Source organism: Alnus glutinosa, chromosome 5 (assembly GCF_958979055.1).
Source record: "Alnus glutinosa chromosome 5, dhAlnGlut1.1, whole genome shotgun sequence".
Lineage (NCBI taxonomy): Eukaryota > Viridiplantae > Streptophyta > Magnoliopsida > Fagales > Betulaceae > Alnus > Alnus glutinosa.
Genome location: NC_084890.1, coordinates 16915849 through 16941292, shown reverse-complemented (window position 1 = coordinate 16941292; position 25444 = coordinate 16915849). Strand labels below are relative to the sequence as shown.

At 38.2% G+C, this 25444-nt stretch overlaps 1 long non-coding RNA gene across 2 annotated transcripts; it reads right to left on the bottom strand.

Annotated features, from left to right (window-relative positions):
• Positions 1-11351: 11351 nt before the first annotated feature.
• LOC133869759 (uncharacterized) lies at positions 11352-13896 on the bottom strand. 2 transcript variants are annotated; one of them, XR_009900522.1, is made up of 4 exons: positions 13744-13896; positions 13593-13657; positions 12776-12830; positions 11352-11659 (listed from the first exon to the last, which is right to left on the bottom strand). It is a non-coding gene; the product is annotated as an uncharacterized LOC133869759 (long non-coding RNA). The 2 variants fall into 2 exon arrangements; XR_009900523.1 differs by having other exon boundaries at positions 11352-11638.
• Positions 13897-25444: the final 11548 nt, after the last annotated feature.

Sequence of the window (25444 nt, the reverse complement as noted above, 5' to 3'; positions counted from 1 at the left end):
AGCGTAAGTTGGAAGATATTCCAGTGGCATGCGATTACCTAGATGTGTTTGCCCAAGCTGTGACAAGATTGCCACCTGATCGTGAGATTGAGTTTACCATCGACTTGATCCCGGGAACCCAACCCATTCACAAAGCATCTTATCGTATGGCATCCGTCGTGTTGAAAGAGCTGAAAGTTAAACTCCAAGAACTTTTGGATAGAGGATTCATATGCCTAAGTGTATCACCGTGGGGAGCACCGGTATTGTTTGTCAAGAAGAAAGATGGGACTATGCGGCTATGCATAGACTACAGGGAGCTGAACCGCATTACCATAAAGAATAAATATCCTCTACCAAGGATTGACGACATGTTCGATCAACTAAAGGAAGCCAAGGTATTCTCTAAAATTGACCATAGATCGGGATACCATCAACTTAAGGTAAAGGAAGAAGATGAGCAAAAGACGGCAATTCGAACAAGGTATGTTCATTACGAATTATGAGTCATGCCTTTTGGGGTGACTAATGCACAGTTGGTATTTATGGATCGAATAAATCTTGTTTTCCATATGTACCTCGATTCTTTCGTAGTAGTGTTTATTAACGATATCTTAATTTACTGGGCTAATCATCAAAGCATGGGGAGCATATGAAAGCAGTACTAAACGTTCTAACGGAAAAGCAATTATTTGCTAAACTCAAGAAATGCAAATTTTGGATGGAGAAAGTTTCATTTTTAGGGCACGTTACCTCAAAAGATGGAGTAGCAGTCGATTCTAGCAGAGTTGAGGCGGTCGTCAACTGGCAGCGGCCAACCAACGTCCATGAAATCCGCAGCTTTCATGGATTGGCAGGTTACTACTAAAGGTTCGTAGAAGGTTTTTCCAATCTTTCTGGCCCTTTGACCACCCTCACTAAGAAGAATGCTCATTTTGAATGGAATGATAAGTGCGAAGTAAGCTTTCAAGAGCTGAAAAAGAGTTTAGTATCTGCACCATACGTGGCCTTCCTTCTTCACCAAACCCCACCCTTTGGTCTTCTATAAATAGAGAGCAAGGCCATCCTTGCATTATTTCAGAAACTCAAAAATCCATGCAAAAGAGAGAGATGTTTCCTAGGAGAGTCACACGGCTAACTTGAGAAAAAAGAATGGAACTTTTCTATTTTTCTTTAAGCTGCTGTCCCCTTGGTTCAAGCTACTGTCCAGCACCTTTAGAAGGCTTAAGATCATCCCTTTCCCTCCTCTTTCACAGCCTAAGGTATAGAGAAAAATCAGAAACTCAATCAGCCCTAAAACTCCACTACTCGGCCAAGGTGAGGATTGAGTGAAACTTTTCTATTTCTCTCTTTTGTATTTCTGTCCAGCAGCCTTAGGGGAGCTAGATATACCTCTTACCTTACTCATTCATGGTCTAGATTTATAGAATCAATATCAGAAACCAAAACAGCACCAACAACTCCAAAACCGGCCACTTTGGGCTTAAAAGAGGACTTTTGTTTCAAGAATTGTTTGGTAAGTTTTCTATGTGTTCAAGTGTTCCATAAGTGATTTCTAAGATATATTTTATGTTACTATGATGTCTGAAATATATAACACAAAAGAAATAAGGTTGAAAAGAAAGGAATTCAAGAAAAGGACCTAAAAGAACACATATACCTCTCTTTGATCTTATTTGATATTATTGTGAATTTTATGAAATTGTGGATATAAATGTATATTATTCTTGTTTTATTTTAGCCTTGTGATGGTCTTGGATCATCATAGGTAATTTTTATTACTTGTGTATTTATTATATAACATTCCATATTAATTGTTAAGATTCATGTTTGAGCATTATGTCACCACATTTCTGTACTTAACCATGAATCAAAGTAGTGATTTTAATTGATTTATTGACTTTTATAAAATAGTGAATATATTCTTGTTAATATATATATTTATCTTAGCATTTGCATTCCTGCAAGGTTGGTTCTACCATCTGATTACCCTATCCTTTGCTTATTTATCTTAGCATTTGCATTCTTGGAAGGTCGGTTCTACCGCTTGATTACCCTACCCCTTGCATCATAATATCATTATATATATTTGCATACATATATCCTGTTAGGATTCATGTTTAAGTGTTATGTCACCAAGAGCACTATGTTGTGTTTCGGTGCTTAAAACATGAATTGTTGTAGTATTTATATTCTCATGTTATTGTCTTGTTTTAGTGCTTACAATTCTTGTGGATAATCATAATTACTCTAAAAATACTTACTAAGTACTTTGACTTAAAGACTTATGTCTAAACATTATGTCACCACGTTTCGGTGTTTGAACATAAAGCTTAAACGTAAAAGACTTATTATAAGTAATCACCTTTTAATTTATGACTAAAAACGATGAGTAAAGTGATTAAAAAATATACACGTTTAATATTGGAAAAAGGACTGATGGATATATTATCTTATTTATATATATTTGTTATAGAAAAGGAGCTTAGAAACTACACCGAGTTTGTATGGATGTACTTATTGAGGGTGATTCTACGTTTCATTAGGATTGTGTGGTGTGTGTTCATTGCATAGGTGTATGTTTATGCATTTCATGTTGTGTCCAATTAATAAAATGGCTAAGGAGATAGCCATCAACAAGTTGATGTAGTAGCAAGTGGAAGGAAGGCTAATCAATGGACCCAAGGGGTTCAAAGTAACCAGGGGTGTCTGAAGGCCTAATATATATAACTAATGGTAGGACCGGTAAGATTTTAGTAAAAACAAGTAAGACTTTAATTGTGAGGCAACGGATATGAGTAGGTTTAGATAACCTAGAACGAGAGGTCTGAAGGAAGATGATCATAAAATACAGACTAAATGCTTACAACTGATTTGCAAATTTATTTACTCGCAAGCGCACGAATTGTAGGTGGCGTAGTGTATGCAAGTGTGAGGTCGAATCCGCAGGGAAGTGTGTGTAAGAAAAGAAAAATCGATTTCTATTTAAATAAATTTTGTTTTAACCTAGAGCCAGAGATTTGGAATTTTTATTAAATAAAATAATAAACTCAAATGACAGTGAATAAAAACAATTTATGAAAGCACTAAAGTTTCAGAATCCACCTCGCCAAATCAAAAACACATTGTTGTATTTTACTCATACACCCGATCAACAAGTAAGTTTTATTCTTTGTTCAAAGTTCCATAAAAATTATGTTAAATCATTCCATGAATCCAACACAATAACAAATCACAATGAACATCCAATTAAAATTAAATCATCTAATGTATCAGGTCAATGAACAAATCACAATGGATATCCTTTTTTAATCGAATCATTCGACGTATCCGTTTAGTTGAAACACATCAAATATCCAACTTTTAATAAATTAACATTCATTCAAAAGACATAAATCAAATAATTGAATTCGGACTTTGAACAACATAGTGGAAAAAGAATTCGGGGTCGTATAAATAAAACAATAAGAACATGTCTTTATCTATGACGAGGTTTCATCTTCAACCTTAGTTCAAGATTTACCCTCTCATGGCTAAAGACAAAAGAATTACATGAATAGAAAACATAATAAAAAGAAAAAAGAAAAAAGGGGAATAGAATGATGAGAAAAAAGAAAAGAAGAAACAAAATAACTTTATAAAGTGATAAATTAATATGAAAAGAAAAAAAAAAGGACGAACATAAAAAGAAAGCAATGAATTAAAATGAGAAGGAAAAGAAAGAAGAACTAAAAATTAAATAACATAAAAATAAAGCGAGTAATGTAAAAAGAAGGATTGAAAACCGAATTACTTTAAATTAAAAGAAATAAAAACAAAGTAACAACTTACAAAAGAAAAGAGCTAAGACAAGTGCTCTGAAGAGAAAAATTGATACTCTAAGTGGTGCCTAGCATGGGGTATTTATACCAGAAAATTAGGTTAAACCTAATTTTTACAAAATGGCACCTCTACCCCTCTAAACCCTAATAGGAGAAAAGAACGCTAGGGTTTAGGGCCATATTTTCAAAATTGCACCTCTACCCCTCAAAAACCCTAATAAGATAAAAGAATGCTAGGGTTTGGAGTGTCTGCAGCTGCTAGGAGCAAGGAAATTCTCGTTCTTATATTGAGGTGCACTTATAACGTGGCAGACATTCGAATTAGGAAAATTTAATTTCAGAATGATTTGTAGTATTTTGAATTAGCTTCCAACGTTGCTGATTTCACTTTAGTCTGATACTTGAACTGAAAGTTATGGTCAAAATACTATGACTTGTGTAGAACTTGAAATTTAATCCAATCCGATTTTGACTTCCAAAATTTGCATTTTTCACTTTAAAAATGTTGTTTTCTCTCCATGATTTGAAAAATACCAAAATAAAAAAACTAACCAAAAACATTAAAAAATAACAAAGCTAAAGGTTTAACAAATGTGAATTAAGGGGTCCAAATATACAATATGTGGCACTCATCAACTACGATGCATATTCATGCAACCTTTGTATTTGTAATCTTTATGAACTGTTATTAATCTGATGGTAGCTTAGTTATGAAAATGGATGACTCAATTGTTTGTCTATGTAAATATGATGACGTCATATTTACATAGTTACTGATGCATATCTGGAGAATGAAGGCATGGACCCATATGCCAGTTTTGATGGTTTTTGAAACCATTATCGAACTATTTTGTGCTAGCTTAGAAATTACTAGTTGTATTTATGTGTGTTTTGTTTTATGGCATCTAAATACTTATAGCGATGTTACGCTTGTTCCGTTTTATGTTGTATGCTTATGTGCCGTCTGTGGGTAAAGATAAACCTAGGTAACTTTTAATAAATGTATTTAGGTAATTCAGTCAACTCCAATGTGTTATGCTATCAATTCCTCAGACTTTAGAAAAAAATATATTCTGCTACGAGATTTTATCTCTGATGTAGTAATGTCACGTGGAAACCAGAGGTTTCTGCTTATGAATTTATAGGTTCAAATTTGGGGCATTACAGTTTGGCTACTCCAAAATGGTTTTTCTCTTCACAGAGTTTCTACTTCAGCAACAAATATCTTGTCTCTTTTATTTTCTGTATTTAAGATATTTTGTTGCACAACAATTGGTAAGTTACAAGTCATTATCTTTGTTCAATTGGTATCAGAGCTTGGTACACTCTGGTTAAGATTAAATTCTTGAGTGTAATCTCTTTTTGACTTCTAGTTTTTTTTTTTTTTTTTTTAATCTTGTGATGAAAAAGGGTGAACTCCAAAGGATGTGTGACACATTGGTTGAACAATTTGAAAGTTGTAAAACTTCTAGCATAGATCATCTTCAAAGACTTAAAAGTTTTGAGATAGAAAAAGATGTGTTTATTAAAAAAATTAAGTCTTTAGAAGATGCTATAATGCACTCAAAATTGCCTGTGGAAAAACCCTGTGATTCCATTATGAGTAATGATGATGCTACCTCTTGTTCACATGCTATGTCTATTCATAGAACTATGTTTGTCAAACCTAGCATGGCTATACATCATTCTCATACTTCTAGTGGGAATAAAGGTAAAAGGTTCAATTCTATTCCTACTTGTTATTATTGTGGTATTAGTGGTCATACTCGCCCTAACTACTTTCAACTACGCTCTCAGAAGCCATGGGATAAAAAGCATGTACTTAGGGAAGATAAGCCATGTATTAAAAATCAAGTCAAGAATTTATGTGATCAAGTTAAGCTCATCAGTAAAAAATTAGATAGCCCTACCCCTCATGAGAAATTTTTGTCTTGTCTAAAAAGGGAAAGAATACCTCTAATAAGCAAGTTTGGATTAAGAATAGTGACAATCTTTGTTTAGTTGCTCATACTGCTTTAAAAGTTCTTGATACTCGCTTGTGGTATTTGGATAGTGCTTGCTCGAAACGTATGACATGTGACAAGACACTTCTCAAAGATAGTCAAATTGGTAGAGGAGGAAGAATTACCTCTAGAGATGGAAGTCAGGCCATGGTAATCGGTAAAGGATAGATTGACATTCCAGGGTTAAGGGTATCTCAAAAGGCCCTATATGTGGAGGGCCTCAAGGCATATCTCGTCAGCATCAGCCAATTTTGCGATGATGACTTGGTTGTCCAATTTCAAAAAGGAATGCAACATCTTTGACTATAATGGAAAGTGGCTAATGGGAGGAGAAAGGACTAGTGACAACTACTATGGCCTTCGTGGTCTCTCCTCAGATTCTCAGATTATCTACAATAAAGCAACCATTGATGACAGTGAGTTGTGGCATCAACGGTTGGGTCATCTAAACTTCACAAATATGCTAAAAATTGCCAGCAAGGAAGTTGTCAAAGATCTTCCTAAAATAAAAAGAAACTGGGAAAGGAGTTTACGGCCCATGCCAGCTAGGAAAACAGACTCGTGCTGCTCACAAGAAAATGTCAGGTATTCTCACTTCCCAAAATTTAGAATTGCTGCATACAGATCTCATGGGTCCCACCCGAACCTCTAGTCTCGGTGGGAGGGAATATATTATGGTTATTGTAGATGACTACTCTCGGTAGACATGGGCTCTTATTCTCCAGAAAAAATCTGATGCTTTTGAAGCCGCTTAGTAATTGTTCAAAAAAATCTAGATAGAGCAAAATTGTCCAATCACGAGGATCCGTAATGATCATGTCAGAGAAATTGAGGATGCTCGTTTTGAAGAATTCTGTCTCTTTTATGGCATTCAGCAGGGGTTCTCCTCTCCAATTACTCCTCAACAGAATGGGGTTGTGGAGAGAAAAAATAGGGTTATATAGGAGATGGCTTGAGTAATGATTCATTCTAAAAATCTTGCTCAACACTTTTATGGAGAAGTTGTCAACACTGCATGTCATATCATCAATAGAGTCTACCTGAGGACAGAGACTAGCAAGACACATTACGAGATCTGATGAGGTAAGAAACCCACAGTTAAATACTTTCGAATTTTTGGTAGTAAATGCTATATTCTATGAGACAGGGAAAATTTGGGAAAGTTTGATCCCAAAAGTGACGAAGGCATATTTTTGGGATACTCCACCAATAGTCGTGCTTACAGGGTCTAGAACACCAGAACAAAAACTGTAATGGAGTCTATTAATGTGGTCATTGATGATTGTTAGTATTTTTATTTGCTACATTCTGGTTAAAACAAAAACACTTTATGTAATGGTTGTAGGACAGTCGATTTTCAAATTGGAATCTTCAAACATAGAGACATTTACTGTTTACAAGCTTCTAGAAGATACCCAGGAAGTGTCCATTGCAAAAACCAAGACAAATCAGCTAGTTCCTGTGCAACCGTACGGACGGGCCTTTGAAGGCATCCGGACGCCCCGCAGTGTCTTACAGATAAACATTGAAGATGTTTGGACGTCAGAGCAACACCGTCCAGACGCTTGGTCAATCAGTATTCAACATGGAGTCTGTTTTTATAAATCAACATTGTTTGGGAAGTCTCTGCAATCTGTCCAGACGACTCGACAACAAGTCCAAATGATGTTCAGTATTTGCAGACCGTTCGGACGAATTGGCAACACGTCCGGACGATATCCAGTAGATCAGATAAACTCCAGATTTCCGTTCGAATGTGGAAAGGATTTTAGTGAAGACTGTCCGGACGGTCGGTCAAGCCGTCCGGACGCAAACCTGATAAGGATCGAATTCACCTATTTTTGAAGGATATCACTGAAATCCGTCCGGAAGTGGCAAATTTCCGTCTGGAGGCTCGACAGACAGAGTCTGATTTTTAGCAGTTTTTAAGGTCTCTTGAAGCCTATAAATAGGGGGCTCTAGGTCTGTGTTTTGTACAGAATTCGGTGGTGAATTCCATAGTACTTTGAGAGGGTGTTTAGGGAGAATCGAAGATTTGCTAGCTCTCAAGCCGGTGCCAGTGTGTGCTCAAGTGTTCGTGTGAAGTCTATCTTAGGGGTCGGCCCTAAGGTTAACGAATCCATCAAAAACCCCTTCAGATGGAAGATCTAGTTGGGAAACGTTCGTGTTGGGTTACACGTCAGAGTTAAAGGTATGACTACTGCAGAGGGTTATGTGAGTACGAGTGTCTTGTAACTAGCTTTGTTTTTGGATAGTGGATTTCCTGGGTTTGGCTGCCCCAGAGTGGTTGTTTCTCTTCATAGAGTTTCCACTTCGTAACAAATATCTGTCTTATTTAAATTCCGCATTTAAGATATTTGTTTGCACACAAACACACACTTGGTTTAAATTAGAGGTTAAAAAATTATTTTCAATGATGAAATTGGGGTACATAGCAAGGGGGAGATTCCTCAGTCTGCTCTAGAAGCACTACCTTCTCCCTCAGATGATGTGAACAAGCCTTCTTATTCAGCAATTGATCATGTTTCTATACCTCCAGTATTTTCTACAGCTGCAGATGCTCCTCCTGACTCGACTGATGCTGTGCCTATTGAGAAAAATGATCCTACTTCAGATCAAGATGCAGAGCTGACTAATCCTCCAAAAGAGCCCGCCTCTTGGGTCAAGCTCAGTCATCCCCCCAGGCAGCTTCTTGGGAATCTCAATGGAGGCAGGTTATTGAGAAGCAGAATAATCAGCCCCGCGGATGAGTTGCTAATCAAGTGACTTACAATTGCTATCTAGCTCAATTTCAACCAAAGAAAGTGGATGAAGCTCTGGAAGAGGACAACTGGATTACCCCTATGCATGATGAGTTGCATCAGTTCACTTGTAATGATGTCTGGACTCTAGTTCCCAGACCGTTTGACCACAATATCATCGGCACAAAATGGATCTTCAAGAAGAAATCAGACAAACCTGGCACTGTGATCCGAATAAAGCACGGATTGTTGCTTAAGGGTATACTCAAATTGAAGGGGTAGATTTTGACGAAACCTTTGCCCCAGTTGCCCGCCTTGAATCCATCAGAATTCTACTTTCTATCTCTTGTCATCTTGGATTCAAGCTTTACCAGATGGATGTTCAAAGTGCATTTCTGAATGGCATTCTTCAAGAAGAAGTCTTTGAAGAGCAACTGAAAGGATTTCTTGATCCGAACTATCCTTAACATGTCTACAAGCTGAAAAAAGCCATGTATGGTTTCAAGCAAGCTCCACGTGCATGGTATGAGAGATTAACCACTCATCTTCTGGAGAAAGGTTTCACAAGAGGACAAGCGGATCGAACTCTCTTTACTAGAAATCAAGGTAATCACAAACCCATTGCTCAAATCTGTTTGGATTATATCATATTCGGAGCAACCCTAGATTCTCAAGCTCAGGAGTTTGTTGAAGAAATGAAACAAAAGTTTGAGATGAGTATGATAGGTGAGTTGACCTATTTTTTGGGGATGCAAGTCAAACAAACCTCTGAAGGGATCTTTATTTCTCAAGCCAAGTATGCTAAAGATCTGGTGAAACGGTTTGGTCTAGATGGGAAAAGCCTTGCACGTACTCCCATGAGCACAAGTGTCAAGATTAGTGCTGATCTTACAGGCAAGCAAGTAGATTCTACTCTTAATAGAAGTATGATTGGAAGCCTTCTCTATCTTACAGCAAGCCGACCGGATATTGCCTTCAGTGTTGGAGTTTGTGCTCGATTCCCAAGCTAATCTTAAGGAATATCATCTCACCGCAGTCAAGTGCATCATTAGGTATGTAAATGGTACAGTTAACTATGGTACTTGTTTTTCTAGAGAAACAAATCTTGTGCTTGCAGGTTACTCTGATGCAGATTGAGCTGGAAATGCTGACGATAGAAAGAGCACCTTTAGAAGATGTTTTTATGTTGGTACTAATCTGGTGGCTTGGATGAGTTAGAAATAATCTTCAATTTCCCTCTCAAATGCTGAACTGAGTACATTGCTGCTGGAAGTTGTTGTACCCAGTCATTTTGGATGAAGAAACTGCTTAGTGATTATGGCTTCACTCCAGACACTATAAGCATCCACTATGACAGTACCAGTGCTATAAAAATTTCCAAAACTCCAGTTCAGCACAACAACATCCGGCATCATTTCATTCGGGATCTTGTGCAGTCCAAGGACGTAGCTCTTGTTTTTATTCCTATAGAAAATTGATTGGCTGACATTCTCAACAAACCTCTTGATAGAAGCAGGTTTGAATCTCTTAGAAATGCCATTAGTGTTTGTGACATGTCCTAGGCATGTCCCTGCTTCATGCTCGGATCAGACTCTTTTGTTCATTTAGTCTTTTCCGTAAGATGCATGATTTTTTTTTTATTAAAAAAAGAAACAAAAAAAAAGGGGATTTGATGCAAGGTTTCTTCTAAGGGTTTCAGCCCCGTAAATTACCCTTTGTTATTTTGAGACAAAAAGGGGGAGTATTTTTTGTTTTTGGACTAGGATTGTATTTCCAAACCGGTAAAGTGTTTTTTGTCCCAAAATGGACAAAGGGGGAGTTTGTTAGTATTTTATATTGGGAACTTTCTAGTTGACAAAAACACATTACGTAACGGTTGCTTTTTTAAACAGGATTAACGGTTTTATTTAGAATCTTCATGTTATATGGATTGTGTCTCATTTCATGGCTTGTGTTGGATGAACATGAAGATTCCATGTAGTTTTCAAAGCTAAACAGCTGATTCCTGTGCAACCGTCCGGACGAGCCTTTGAAGGCGTCCGGACTCCCCTCAGCATCTAGAAGCTTCAGCATTGCAGCCGTCCAGACGACCTAGTAACACCATTCGGACGCTAGGTCAAGCTACTCCGATTTCGACACAGAGTTGGATTTTAGTCAACACTATTTGTGAAGTTTCTGCCAGACGTCGAGACGACGTGGCAACACGACCGGACGCTACCAGTGTTCCAAAATATTTTGGCTTTCCTTTACTAATGCAGAAAGGAGTGACAGTGAAGACTGTCCAGATGCTCAGCCAAGCCGTCCGGATGTGGTCCTGTTTTGGGAAGAAATGAGCTATTCTGGAAAGGCGGTCGTAGAAGGCCACCCGGACGCTCCACAGCCAGAGTTCGAATTTGTTTAGAATTAGGTTTTTTGAAGCCTATAAATAGATGGCTGTAGGCTTGTAATTTGTAAGAATTCAGTATAGAATTCCATAGTGCTTAGAGATGGTGTTTAGGGAGAATTGAAGATCCACTAGCTCTCTAGCCGTTGCCAATGTGTTCTCTTTGCTCGTGTGAAGTTTATCTTAGAGGTCGACCCTATAGTAAAGGATTCCATTGAAGACCCTTTCAAGTAATAGACTTGGTTGGAGAGCGTTCACGATCGGCTTCGTGTCAGAGTTAAAGGCATAACTTGTGACGACCCGATTTTTTTTTGAAAACTTAAAATGAGTCATCACAGTGGCACGACTACATGTCGCTCAGCCAACATACGGTACACATTCCATAACATGTACTTGATAATCAGAGTTACATCTACGCAGCGGATAACACATAATAACATTATTAACATAGCGGAAGGTACATCTATAGACAACAGTTAAATACAACAAAGAGCCATTAATATGTCTATCTATTTAAGACTTCGATATAGCTATTAAATATGTACTAAAAGTTTGGCTCATAAATACAATTGTCACATGCGACAAGAGCCATAAACAAAATCTACTAAAAGGCGGACAACCCATGATCCAACCATTATAACTATCGCGTCGGGCTTCAGTCATAACATCCCAAGTACTATGCTACGACGTCTTTCATTATATCCATTGAACCTGCAGTCAAAACATCAAAGTCTGTACGGTTTTGGGGTTAACCACATTTGTACAGGTGAAATGTTCAATGTTAAATTTGACTTTTGTCGGTAATTCTCTTTAAATGTAAAGAGTTAAAAAGTGAAAGTTAATTAGATGAGAATAACATGTTGCCAAGACAAATATCAGTTTAATTGATTGAATTGAAAAAAAAATAAAAAAAATTATCCAACTCAATTAAGAAGAAAATTATTTCTTATATTATTGATTTAATGAATGATGATAAATTTCATAATGTTGATACATCGATCGTACACTAGGCACTAGACGAATGATGCAAACAAAGCAAACAACGAGAGAGGTTTACCAAGTATGAGTTCACCACCTCAGCAGTATAAGACTCACTAAGTATACAACATACACCAACATAAATGCATGTAGGGTTCAACAGCGTTATTCACAAATTATTAACTTCACATAACAACACATTATCAAATACAAGTCACGTTGTTCATCACACATATATTATCACGGTTTCCACTAACAATATTTCACGCATCTCACCAGTGCTAGCACTTCAATGCTTGACTTGTCATCACCACCGCCCGTAAAGCTACGATCCGTAGGGCACACACCTCACGTGAGCTAGCACTTCAATGCTAGGCTTACCACACCTCTCAGCCAAGAGCTGCTACCCTCTGGCCTACCACCCATCTCAGCCAAGAGCTACCACACTATGGCCTACCACTATGCCAGATACTACAACACTGGGCTTACCATCTATCAACTACGAGGTTCTCATAATACCAAAGCATCCACACTATATACATATCATCACATGTGTATTCCCAAACATCTTTCTTTCAACACATACCACATTCATTTTTATCAACAATTCCATAACCATCAATACATTCCAATTTCAACAACATCCATTTATCATCACAATTCTCAATCCAAATATATCATAACTCATTCACATATATTTTTTACCAACACTTTCATAACTATAAATACATTACAATTTCAACATCCATTTATCATCACAACTTATTCACATATATTTTCACCAACAAATTCCATAACAATAAATACAACCAAATATTGTCAAAATGTAAATCTAAATTCCTAGGATTCCTCAGTGAGTAGAATACTCACCTGGTTGTGCGGATATCAAGCTTAGGTCTCCTAGACGCCACCTTGCAATGTATCACTGTGGAATAACACATTGTACTATTTAACACTTTAAATAATTAATACCATAATTAGCACTTGAATCGCTCAAGGTTAAACCGTTGGAAAACCCCTAATATTTTTAAGGGTCCCAATTACACACCCGTAAACCTTATTTACTAATTTTAATCACAACACCTCTAACCCAAAACACTTGTTTAAGATTAGACACTAAAATTACATACAAAAACTAATTAAAGCTAAATAACACTAACCCAAAAATATTTACTAAGGGTTAGATATTAAAATTATTATTTAATTATTTACTTATAATATTAATTACTAACTCACAATTATTTTCACTAACATTTTTATGCTAACATTAACTCTAAAATTACATTCACTAATCTTTTTACAATAATTACTAACTTAATTACTAATTAATTTACTTAAATTATTAACACATTTAAAATAACATTAACCCACAAGAAAATCTTAGGATTAACTTCACAAAAACTATTTAAACTAAATACCAATAATTATTTATTTTTTCTACTATTAGAACCTAACCCATAAATACTTATTTTTACAAAACTCATAGCTAATTTGGAATTAATCATCAATATAACCATAATTAATCCACAAATTAACAATCTTGGTTTCAATTACTTAAAACCCCTAAATTAATTTAACCCATCAAATTAAGGTTTTCAATTTTAACCCATAGCATTTACTAAAGGTTAATCACATAAAAATTCAACTAAAATTAAATACCCAAAAGTTAGAGTTTGAAGAAACTCACCAAAAATTCCACCAAATGTAAATCCAACACTTGGAGAGTGTTTAGCAAGCTCCACACAACAAATCCTAAGAACACATAAAAATCAAACTCATATATCTTTAGATTTAATCTACAATCTCAAAGACCAAGAGTTTGTGAAAATATCTCAAACCAATCAGTAGAAACGTAGATCGAACTTCGTAGATCACGTTACAGAAATCGGATTTGAGTTTAGACGGTTGGATCTTCGTAGATCATGATTTTTGTATGAAAAATCATAAGAGAAAAACCCTTCTCTTCCTATTTCTTTTTCTCTCGGGTCAGATGACCCTTTCCCATTTTTATTTTTATTTTTATTTTCTTTTAAACAGCAGAGGCCGTGTGCCTCTGCTTTTGGAAAGGCCATTTGGCCTTTCCTTTAATTGAGAAGGGAGGTGCATGTGCACCTCTCTTCTTTCTTTCTTTTTTTTTTTTTGTTATTTTTTTATTTTTATTTTATTTTACTTTTACTTTTTGACTTTTCTGTTGACTTTTCTTTTTTCTTTTTTTTCTCTCTCTCTCTCTGATTGTTCTTTTCTAAATTTATTTTATTTTTATTTCATTTTCTATTTTATTTATTTTAGTTATATTATTTCTATCATCTTTTATTTATTTGCATTTCTCTATTTCCTTTCTCTTCTATTTCTTTTCTATGGACTTTAAAATTATTCTTTTGCATTTTTAATAGCACTAAATTTCTTTAATCAATTAATTACTCAAATTTTATATTTTAATTATTAAATAATGTCCTGGACATTACATAACTACTGCATCAGAGGTATGTGAGTACGAGTGTCTTGTAACTAGCTTTGTCTTCGGTATAGTGGATATACTGGGTTTGGCTACCCGAGAGTGGTTTTTCTTTTCACAAAGTTTCCACTTCATCAACAAATATCTTGTCTATTTTATTTTCCGCATGTTGGTGTGTAATTGGTTACATTCTGTTGGACAAAATCACTTCTATGCAATTATGCTTATTATATAAGGATGTTGTTTTATTCAAAGTCTACTCTTCAGCAATGAGCTTCAAGAAGACTGTGCAGAATTCAAAAGATGTTGATCAGTTCCCTTGCAACCGTCCGAACGATGTATTATACCATTCGGACGCTCAACTGTCCAAGCATCATCCGTCCAGACGACGAGAACTTTCCGTCTGGACCTTCCTTTGTGTCGAAAAGCTTCGAACTGTTCCAGCTTGCATCCATCTAGACGACTCAGTAGTACGTCCAGATGCCATTCAGTGTTCGATTAGCTATGGGATTTCTTTCTAAAATACAGATATGGGAAGACAGCTGCAACCGTCCGAACGATGTGGATTCCCGTCCAGAGGCGCTCATTTATAAGGCAAGTCGTGCATTCAAAGTTCAACTATTTGGACGACAGCATTCATGGTCCGGATGCTCAAGCTTCGTATATGGAAATTGCGTGCATCAGATCAACTGTCTTTATGGTTCGGAGGCGCCAAACCTTGATATGAAAATTGCATGCCACTAAAGTGCGACCCTCTGGACGCTAGGGCAACATCGTTCGGAAGCGGCTCTATTCAGGAAAGAATTTATGTGAAATTTGACAAGTCGATTGTACAATTGTCCGTCCGAAAACCTTATGTCTACTGTCCGGACGGCACAGGTATTTCAAGTTAGACGCTCATTTGATCCAGTAGCCTATAAATGGAGGCCCCTAGGCTTGAGAATTGTAAGAATTCGGTATTGAATTTTATAGTGCTTAGAGAGTTATATTTTAGAGTTATTGTGCTGAGTTAGTCTCTCTCAAGCCGTTGTCAAGTGTTGTTGCTGTGCTGAAATAAAGTCTATCTTAGGGGTTGGCCCTAAGGTAAATGATTCCATTGAAGACCCCTTCAAGTAGGTGACTTGGTTGGGAGGCGTTCATTTTGGGTTACACATCAGAATTCAAGGTACGACCACTGCATAAGGTTATGTGAGTGCTACTGCTTTGTAACTAGCTTTGTCTTCTGAATAGTGGACATCCTAGGTTTGGTTGCCTCAGAGTAGATTTTCTCTTAATTGATTTTCCAATTCGTAAACAAAATATCTGTCTCTTTAATTTTCGCATTGTGATATTTTGTTGCACACTTTTGCACACACTTGTTAAAATTAGGAGTCCTTTAATTTCCATTTAGTATCAGAGCTTGGTACACTCTATTTAAGATTCAATTCTAGAGTGTTATCTTTCCTATTGACTTCTAGTTTTTTTTTTTCAAATGTCTCTGAATCTTAATAATGTTCTTGCCTTTGATGGTATGAACTATGGCTATCGAAAAGCTCGTATGCGATTCTTTTTAAAATCCATTGGCTGTTGGAAAATTGTTGAAACTGGTTGGACTAAGCTAGAGGATGCAACTCCCGAAGTAGTCACTGAGAAAAATCCACAACTTACCAATGATAAAGCCCTCCATGCTCTATGTCAAGCACTTTCATCGTTTGAATTTGCAAGAATCTCAAACTGTGGCTCTGCTAAAGAAGCATGGCAAATCTTAGAAACAACATGTGAAGGCACCAAACTTATTAAATCTACCAAACTTCAATTGTTGATTTCAAGATTTGAAGAAATTATGATGTTAGAAGATGAGACATTCGGAGAGTTTTACTCCAAAATGAGCGACCTAAGAAACTCAATGGTGAGTCTTGGGAAACCTGTCTCAGATGTAAAACTCATCCGTAAAATTCTAGGATCTTCGCCCAAGCTTTTCAGGATCAAGGTGACCACCATAGAAGAAATCAAAGACTTGGAAGAAATGAAGATTGAAGAGTTGGTGGGATCTCTTCAAACTTATGAGCTATCCCTACCCCCGGTCAAAAAGGTGAAGACCATTTCCCTAAAAGCTTCCAAAAAGAAGGTTGAAGTCCCATTTGGAGATGACTCTGAGGATGAAGAAAAAGTTGTGGCTATGCTGGCCAAAAATTTCAGAAGAATTATGAGAAATGATCGATTCAAGAAGAAGTTTTTTGAAAGAATGAAGAAGGACCCCAGAGAGTTTGAACCTGAGGAAGCTGAGAAGAAAGATCCCAGAGGCCCAAGATATTTTGAATGCTCAGGGTTTGGGCATTTACGAGCTGATTGTGAAACCTCAAACAGGGCAAAGGGAAGGCTTATAATGTGGCTCTCAGTGATGAGTCCGAAGAAGAAGAAGCTATTGAGTAAGAGAAATTTCTAGCCTTTGTGTCTCCACTTGTAAAAGATGAGGATTCTTACTACTCAGAGCACAGTGATGAAGATGGAAAAGAACTCAAGGAGGCTCGCAAGCAGTACATTCATGAGCTAAACAGTTTACAAAAAGAGAAAAGCTCACTATTGCTCAAGATACAAGGACAAAAGGTGAAGCTTTTGGAGACACAACTACAGTTAGAGAGGGTCACCGATGAGAAGCTGACTCATATACTGTCAATTCAAAAAAGCCCAATAGACAACACTGGACTCGGGCATGTAGCTTCTTCCTTTGACACTCCTTATGCAAAGGTCAAGAAGGAAGTGCCTAGACAAGCAAATTTCGGCACAAGACCTCTGGCCCAGTACCAGACCCCATGGTATCATGCTCCGTGGCATCAGGCTCCTCAATATCAAGCCCCATGGCATCATGTCCCACGGCACTAGGCTCCTCAACATCAGCGGCCTCAGCAGAGATCTGTTCTTGCCAATCATAGTGGCAAATCCAAGACCAACAAATCCGGGTACTTTAAAAACCCACAGAAGGTGGAGGATGATCAATACTAGAAGGATCTACCTATTTGGATGCAAAGCATGATGCAGTGGATGGATCATCAGATGAACTCCTACCAACAACCACCAGGAAGGTAGGCATAGGTCAGGAAGAATTAAGACATCCACCCCTTGAGGGGGAATAGACTCGCCTAGCTTGTGAGAACTATCATGCCCAGGGTTTGGTTCCTAATCCTAAGGCATCCGGTTTGATTGCATTGCATAATCTTTTACTTGTTATGTCTTGTACAATCTTGGAACCACTGTTATTTGCCCCTTATTTCTTTTGAGAGAACTTTGCAGGTACTATTTGGGGAAGACAGAAAAAGCATATCGGGCTACTGTTTTTTTGTATTGGCAATTTTGATCCTTCACAGGTTTGATCTTGCTTTGCATACTAGTCTTATGATGTTGTTTCCATATAGCATGTTTTTTATTTTTTGAATAAAAAAAAAATTGAGGAGAAAATGCAAGGAATTTTATTTTCTTTTCTGGGCATGTCAGAGATTGCTTGTATTTTTGTCTGATATCTCAGTTCATTGTGCATTAATTGACTATGCTTAGATATGATTGAGAGTTTATTTCTATATATTTGCCAAGTTTTTCCTGTGCGTGTAAAACATTGGATAGTTACTTTCCTCATGTGATCAGAATGTGCGCTATCCGAGGGTCCCCTAAGGTACATCTTTCCCTCTCTGACTTTTTTGCTTCTAGAAATTCTAAATAAGAGAGATGTTTTTGATAAGAAGGTCAAATTGACCAACATGCTAGTTGAACCTACAGCCTAAAAATTCTAGCATTCTCTCTAGGTTGCAGCACCAACAAGAAACAAGCAGTAATTCTTCTGATTTCTGCTTATATTCATTGCTTCTATGCTGAATTAGCCTTATATTTTGTCCTTCATGGTGCAAGTAAAATTTACCTTGTCTTTCATGGTTCAAGTAAAAATATTTAGGTGCTGCATCTTAGGGGGAGTGTATCAGATGAAGGTTGCTAGGCCTTAGTAAATAAAAGGGTTTGACGTTTGACTGATCTTTCATTAATTTTCTCTTTTGTAGAGAAAATCTGATTGCTTTTTGTCATGTCAGTGAACTTCATACATTATTGAGAAAGTCTTCACACACACACGCATTGCATGAGTTGAGTAATCTATTTAAAATTTCTGTCTGCAGGAAATTTTTGTGCTCTGAACTCTCCTTTATATCTCTACGTATTTTTGAGATGCTATCTGATTGCTTTATCAGTTGATTATGCATGCGTGTTTTGAAGCTGACATTAGGAAATATATATATATTTTTTCTGCAATTTTTCCTTCAGTTTTTGTTTTTCAGTGTGAAGCATCCAGACGGATGCGGCTCAGACGAGCAGACGGTTAGGTGACACGTCAGGATGTGCGCCGCCTGTCGTATGCTTATGCGGCAACGTGCGTCCGGACGAGTTAGTGACCCATCCGGACGGGGACCTCACAGGTTATATATTGCTGCCCAGCCCTAGCCGCCGCATCTCACCTTTTTCTCTCGAGTTTTCTTGCTATTTTTTGTTTTCTAGTGCGTTTTTCTCGTGGGTTAGAGCATTATCTAGGCTTATTTTGTCCTTTTGTGCATACTTTTCTCCATTTCAAGTACCTTTTCTGTTCTCTTTATTCTTTTCAATGTGTTGCTAATTGTTAGAATATTGAATCTTTTGGCGAATGTTGTTGAGATTATAAATTGTATATATGTGATATCTGTTGTGTTGGGGTTATGTATTTCAGTATTATTTTGGAGTGTATTGTGATTTTTGTTGGAAGTAATTTTTGGAAAAGTCCATTTTATTGCCGTTATAATACCGGATATCTTTTGGAACTAACAAGAATCTAATCTTTTTAAGATTATTTTTGGCAAATCTTGTTGGTTATTTTTGCAGAAACATGTTTGCTGACAATCCACAATGCAGAGTCTGACAGAGGATAAAAAGAGATTTAGCAGCCCTCAGAGCCAAAATTATGGACATAACCGTCATTGCCGAGTGGAATGTTGCTCAGGCAGACATCATGGTGGCACCTCTGGACAATATCCACGAGATTATCTAAACCTATCACTGGGGATATCTTCACAACTGTGCCTATGTTGTGCTCACCAAGCTAGTGAGACTATTCTATGCTAATCTCGAGGTTGTACATGATGATGACCGTGGGATGGTTCTTTTAGTTCTCTGTGGAAGGTGATGTGGTCTTTTGTTTACCAAAATATATCAATAATAAAATTACCACTTGCAATAGTACAAATCTTTGTAGGATAGGGCTATATGAAGGGTGTCGAACCTCAAGGACTGCGTAGGAATTATTATCAAGCTTTTCGAGATTAAATATAGTTTACTTTAGAAGATGTTTGATTTGATTTTCTTTTCAAAAAAATAAATACATAAAATTAAAAGACATAAATGTAAATAGAGTAGGGATGAGAGAAAGAATAGGGGATTGATTTCACCACTCATCGCATAACAAGGGAAATTCATACTATGCATGATATAGGGCTCGTCTCACTCGAGTAGTTAAGAAATTACCTTTAAAGAATAAGTATAATCCATCTTCGGTTGGCACGGACTATCCACCTAACCACTGGGATACGGTACGACCCGTCTTCCCTGGGTATGAATTAGCTATGTCTTTAATAGGATACACACAATTAATAGAAAAGAATAACCCATCTTCGGTTGGTACGAAATGTCTACATAAATTACACTAAACTAGGGTGTAGCACAATTCGTCTTCCCTAGGCATGGTCTATCTAACCTTCTTGATTATATGTCAATTAAAACCATTGTATAACAATCATTCACATAATCACATAAAATATGAAGGATTGAGTTCAATGAATATAAAAGACTTTCTAAGTCAAGATAAGAAATTCATAATGACTGAATATAAACATTAAGATCAATTCTTACTGTTATACAACCATCATGCATATAGAAAATCCCAAATTAAAATACAATTAAACCATTGTTACTTGGAAAGGGTTACATCAAGACCCTATTAGGAATTTAGCCACTCATTGTGGTGCTGGGATGGCCTCCTGGCATCTTCTTCTCCTCTTCAAATTGTCAAGCCTCGAAGAAGAATTTTCTGTCTAAAGCTAAGCACAAGCACACATTCTTTTGAAGCTTAGGGGTCTATTTATAGAGACTACGAGAGGCCTAGAAGCTCTAGAAATTTCAGAAAAATCGTCTCTTGAGTCTTCTTGTCCAAGTAGGAGATTGAAACTTCAATCCAAGTAGGAAAATGATTCCAAATTCATCCAGAATTGAGGTATTTTATTACAGGGCAATTTTGGCATAGTAAATGTCCGAATTGGGAAAAAGCTATTTTTGACATATTTTTTTTTTAATTATTTTTGATTAGCTTTCCAACACCACCAATTTCATTGCAATCTAATATTTAAGCCAAAAGTTATGATTAAAACACTGAGACATGTGCAGAATCTAAATTTGAATCCAATCCAATTTTGACTGTTAGTGGAGAAATTCCGATTTAATCCTTCACTTTATTTGATTAAACTTAACCACATTATATAGGTCTTCTATTATGATTGGTTAAGCTTAAACATATCTTTTAGGTCTTCTCGAAGTGTGCTTTAAGCCCAAAATTAATGGAATTAATTACCTCTTTATTTAAAATCTGGGAACAATAAAACAACATAAAATTAAACAAATAACAATGCTAAGGAATTAACATATATAAGTTAAGGGGCTTGAATGTGTAACATTCGACGCTTATCAGAAGGGCATGTTATTACTGTTGATCCTCAGATCATCAGTCAGCTCATCGAGGTGCCTGTGCTCCAGATTTTTGCCAGCCCATACAATAAGGTAGTTTTGCCTCATTCTCTGGATGATCCTAGAGAATTTTTCCATACTGTCCCTCAGGGTGAGGAGCGTGCCACTACCATCAGGATCGGTGCCCTGTCTGCCCCGCCCCGTATGCTTACCAAGATTGTCCTGCACAATCTCTGGCCTGTTACTAGGCGCAGTGAACTCATTCTGAAGAAGGCACAATTTTTCTATGCCATTTGCCTGCGCTTGCCCTTCTACTTATGCAAGCATATTTTGGGGGTAGTGCTGGAGGCTTGTGAAGAGACTAATACCGGTCTCCCCTTTGACTGCTTACTTACTCAGATCATTTTGCAGTCCGGCATCGGTGTAGCTGGCGGGCCTAAGATGAAGGTCCAGAACCCCATAAACAAGCAGACGCTGATGAAGTCTAATGCCCAGCTGAGGCGAGACGATCAGGATGATGATCCATAGCACCCTCATATTCAAGTAGCAGTACTTAATATGACATCCTCTTCTCAGACTGCTCCGCCACATCCACAGTCTGATGCCGGTTATGCTTTGATATTGGACGCTTTGGCATCTCTATAGAGGGGCATGAGTTCCATGTAGCTAGCGATTTTGTCTATGCAGTAGAAGGTTCACTTTGAAAAATAAAGAGACTTCTAATTTATACAAGTGTGTGTGAATAGTGTGCAACAAAATATTAAATGCGAAAATTGAAGGAGGCAAATATTTTGTTGTCGAAGTGGAAATTCAACTAAGAGAAAAACAACTTCGGGGCAGCCAAACCCAGGATATCCACTATTCAGAAGACAAAGCTAGTTACAAAGTAGTAGCACTCACATACCCTTGATGCAGTGGTCGTACCTTGAATTCTAACGTGTAACCTAACACGAATGCCTCCCAACCAGGTCTCCTACCTAAAAGGGTCTTCAACGGAATCCTTTACCTTAGGGTCAACCCCTAAGATAGACTTCAGATTAAGCATAGCAACAGTACACACAACAACTGCTTCAGAGAGATCAGCTCAGCTTAATAGACTTACAATATAGCTCTCTAAGCACTTGTGGAATTCAATACTAAATTCTTGCAGTTCGCAAGCCTAAGGGCCTCTATTTATAGGCTGACAGTTCAACTGAGCATCTGGCTTGATAAAATTGGGCTCCGTCTGCACGGTAGTCATGAGCCGTCTGGACGGACAACTGTGCGATCAATTGTCTAAGAATTTCGCTTAAAATCTTTCCTGTTTGAGAGCCGCGTCCGAACGGTGTTGCCCTGTCGTCCGGACTGAAAAATTATTGGACTTCTAATTTTAACAAGTGTGTGTGAACAATGTGCAACAAAATATTAAATGCGGAATTGAAGGAGACAAATATTTTGTTGACGAAGTGGAAACTCAATTAAGAGAAAAACCACTCCAGGGCAGCCAAACCCAGGATATCCACTATTCAGAAGACAAAGCTAGATACAAAGCAGTAACACTCACATACCCCTGATGCAGTGGTTGTACCTTGCTATCTAACGTGTAACCCAACACGAATGCCTCCCCACCAGGTTTCTTACCTGAAGGGGTCTTCAATAGAATCCTTTACCTTATGGCCAACCCCTAAGATAGACTTCACAGCTGATCAAATCACACACTGGCAAAGCTAGAGAGCTGGCAGATCTTCAATATCTCCCTAAACACCCTCTCTAAGCTGTAGAGAATTCACCACCGAATTCTATGTTGAAAGCATGCCTAGAGCCTCTTATTTATAGGCTTAGGAAACCCTATTTTGAGTCAAAAACGGAGTCTGAGGCACGCGCGTCCGGACGGGAGCCTTGGGCCGTCCGGACGGGTCAGGATTTTCTTGTCCGAAAAGTATTCTGGAATTTTCTGCAGGGCCGTCCAGACGGGCAAATCTTTCCATCTGGATAGAGGCTATCCGGATGCTCAAATTAAAGAACTTTTTATTAGCTTTCCAACGACGCCGATTTCGTCCCAATCCGATATTTGAGTAAACACTTATGACCAAAATACCCGAGGGTGTCCGTACAGCTTGACTGAGCATTCGGATGGTCAACTGCAACCGCATTTCCAGAGTAGCACTGAAAGCTTCCAAAACGGGCCACGTCCAGACGGTGTTACCATAGCGTCCGGATGATTGCACTTCGACGGCACATTATTACCATAATAAGGCTTTGGAGCGTTCGGACCCTGAAGGCTGACGTCTGGACGATTGAGCTAGTGCACGCAATTTCCATATATGAAGCTTCATCGTCCAGACCATGAAGTCTGACATCCGGACGGTTGAACTTTGTATGCACGTTCTTATCTTATAGAGGACATCGTCCGGACAGGATCACACATCGTCCGGACGGTAGCGGTAGTCTTCCCATAACTGTGTCTTGAGGTAGACACCCTAATTCTTGTCAAACACTGAATGGCGTCCAGACGGTATAACCACGTCGTCCGGACGAATGCATTGGAACACTGGGATCTTTTCAAACTCTGAAGAGCTTCCGGACGATTTGCCATTACGTCTGGATGGATGCAACCTTGAACTGTTCGAAGCTTCTAGACACTGATGGGCGTCCGGACGGAAAGTTCTCATCATCTCGACGGATGTTGCTGACTGATGAGCGTCAGGACGGAATACCATGTCGTACGGACGGTTGACAGGGAACCGAAATAAATCCTTGAAAACTTCACAGAATCTTCTCGAAGAACATAGCTGAATAGTAGACTCTGGATAAAGCAGCATCCCTGTGAAAGCAGCAACATTACATAGAGGTGATTTTGTCCAATAGAATGCAGCCAACACAAAAACTAACACAGATGGTTGCACGTTCGCTACAAGTAATTTCCATATAAAGGCTTTGCACGTCCGAAACAGGAGGATGATTGTCCGAACGGTTGTTCTGATGCACGCAATTTCCTTCTTTGATTCACGTGCGTTCGGACCATGTTGACTGGCATCCAGACGTCTGGATTTGAATTGCGATACTTGCCTTAAGGATGAGTGCATCCAGACAGGAATCGATGTCGTCCAGACGGTTGCAGCAATCTTCCCATATCTGTGTTTTGGAAAGAAATCCTAAAGCTTGATCAAACACTGAGAGTCGTCCGGACAGGCTGCTGAATCGTCCGGACGGATGCAAGCTGGAGCAGTTTGAAGTTTCTCGACACAGAGGAATGTCTGGACGGATGATGCTTTAGTTTGACGTGCGTCCAGACGATATTACACGTCGTCTTTACTGCTGGTCCTTTGGCCAGCTTGGCGTCCGGATGGCTGGCAGGGAACCGAAGTATCTGACTTGCAAACAGTGCAGAATCTTCTGGAAACACTTCTGAATAGCGGAATCCCTGTTAAAAAGCATCTTCACAAAGTAGTGATTTTGTCCAACAGAATTTGGCCAATTACAAACTATAAAACTCCCCCTTTGGCCATTCTGGGACAAAAATACTTGACCGGTTAAAAATACAATCTCGATCCAAATAAAAATTACTCCCCCGTTTTTGTCACAAAGGGAAAAAGGGTAAAATAGAGTAGTAAAAATCAACCGCAACAAAAATTACTCCCCATAAAGGTCTCAGAAGGACCAGGGTAAACAGAGTAATATAATCTAGGAGTTTAACATGAGCAGCAAAAATACAAAACAACTGTCTCAAAAATAAATAAGACTACTACAAAACACAAAAGAAGCTCAAGCATCCTCGGCCATTGGCGCATCATCCTCATCGTCACTACTGGGAGGATGATGGAATTTGAGGCACTCTTGGAGGTCCAGCTGGTTCTGCTTTACTCGGAGGTTGATGGAGTGAACCTCCTGCTGCATGGTAGAGATGGACTGCTGCATGGATGACATAGACAATTGCATGGACCTCATGCCCCCCTGGATAGCTGCCAGAGCCTCCAGAATCTGAGAATAGCTAACATCCTGCTGTGGCGGTGCAGTCTGGGAAGAGGAAGCCACTCTCGGTATGCCTACAAGAATAGGAGGAGGCGGGGGCACATCATCGTCATTGGGATCATCTCTCCGTAGCTGAGAATATGACTTCATCAGCCTCTGTTTGCTGAGTGGATCATGGATCTTCATCTTCGGCTCGCCAGCAATATTGATGCCTGTCTGTAGTATAATCTATGTGAGTAGGCAGCGGAATGGAAGACCGGTATTGCCCTCATCACGGGCCTCCAGAATAACACCCAAAATATGCTTGCACTGGCATAAGGGCAAGCGTAGATGAATGGCATGGACGAACTAGGCCCTCTTCAAAATCAGGTCATTGCGCCTGACAACTGGCCATAGGTTGTGCTGAACAA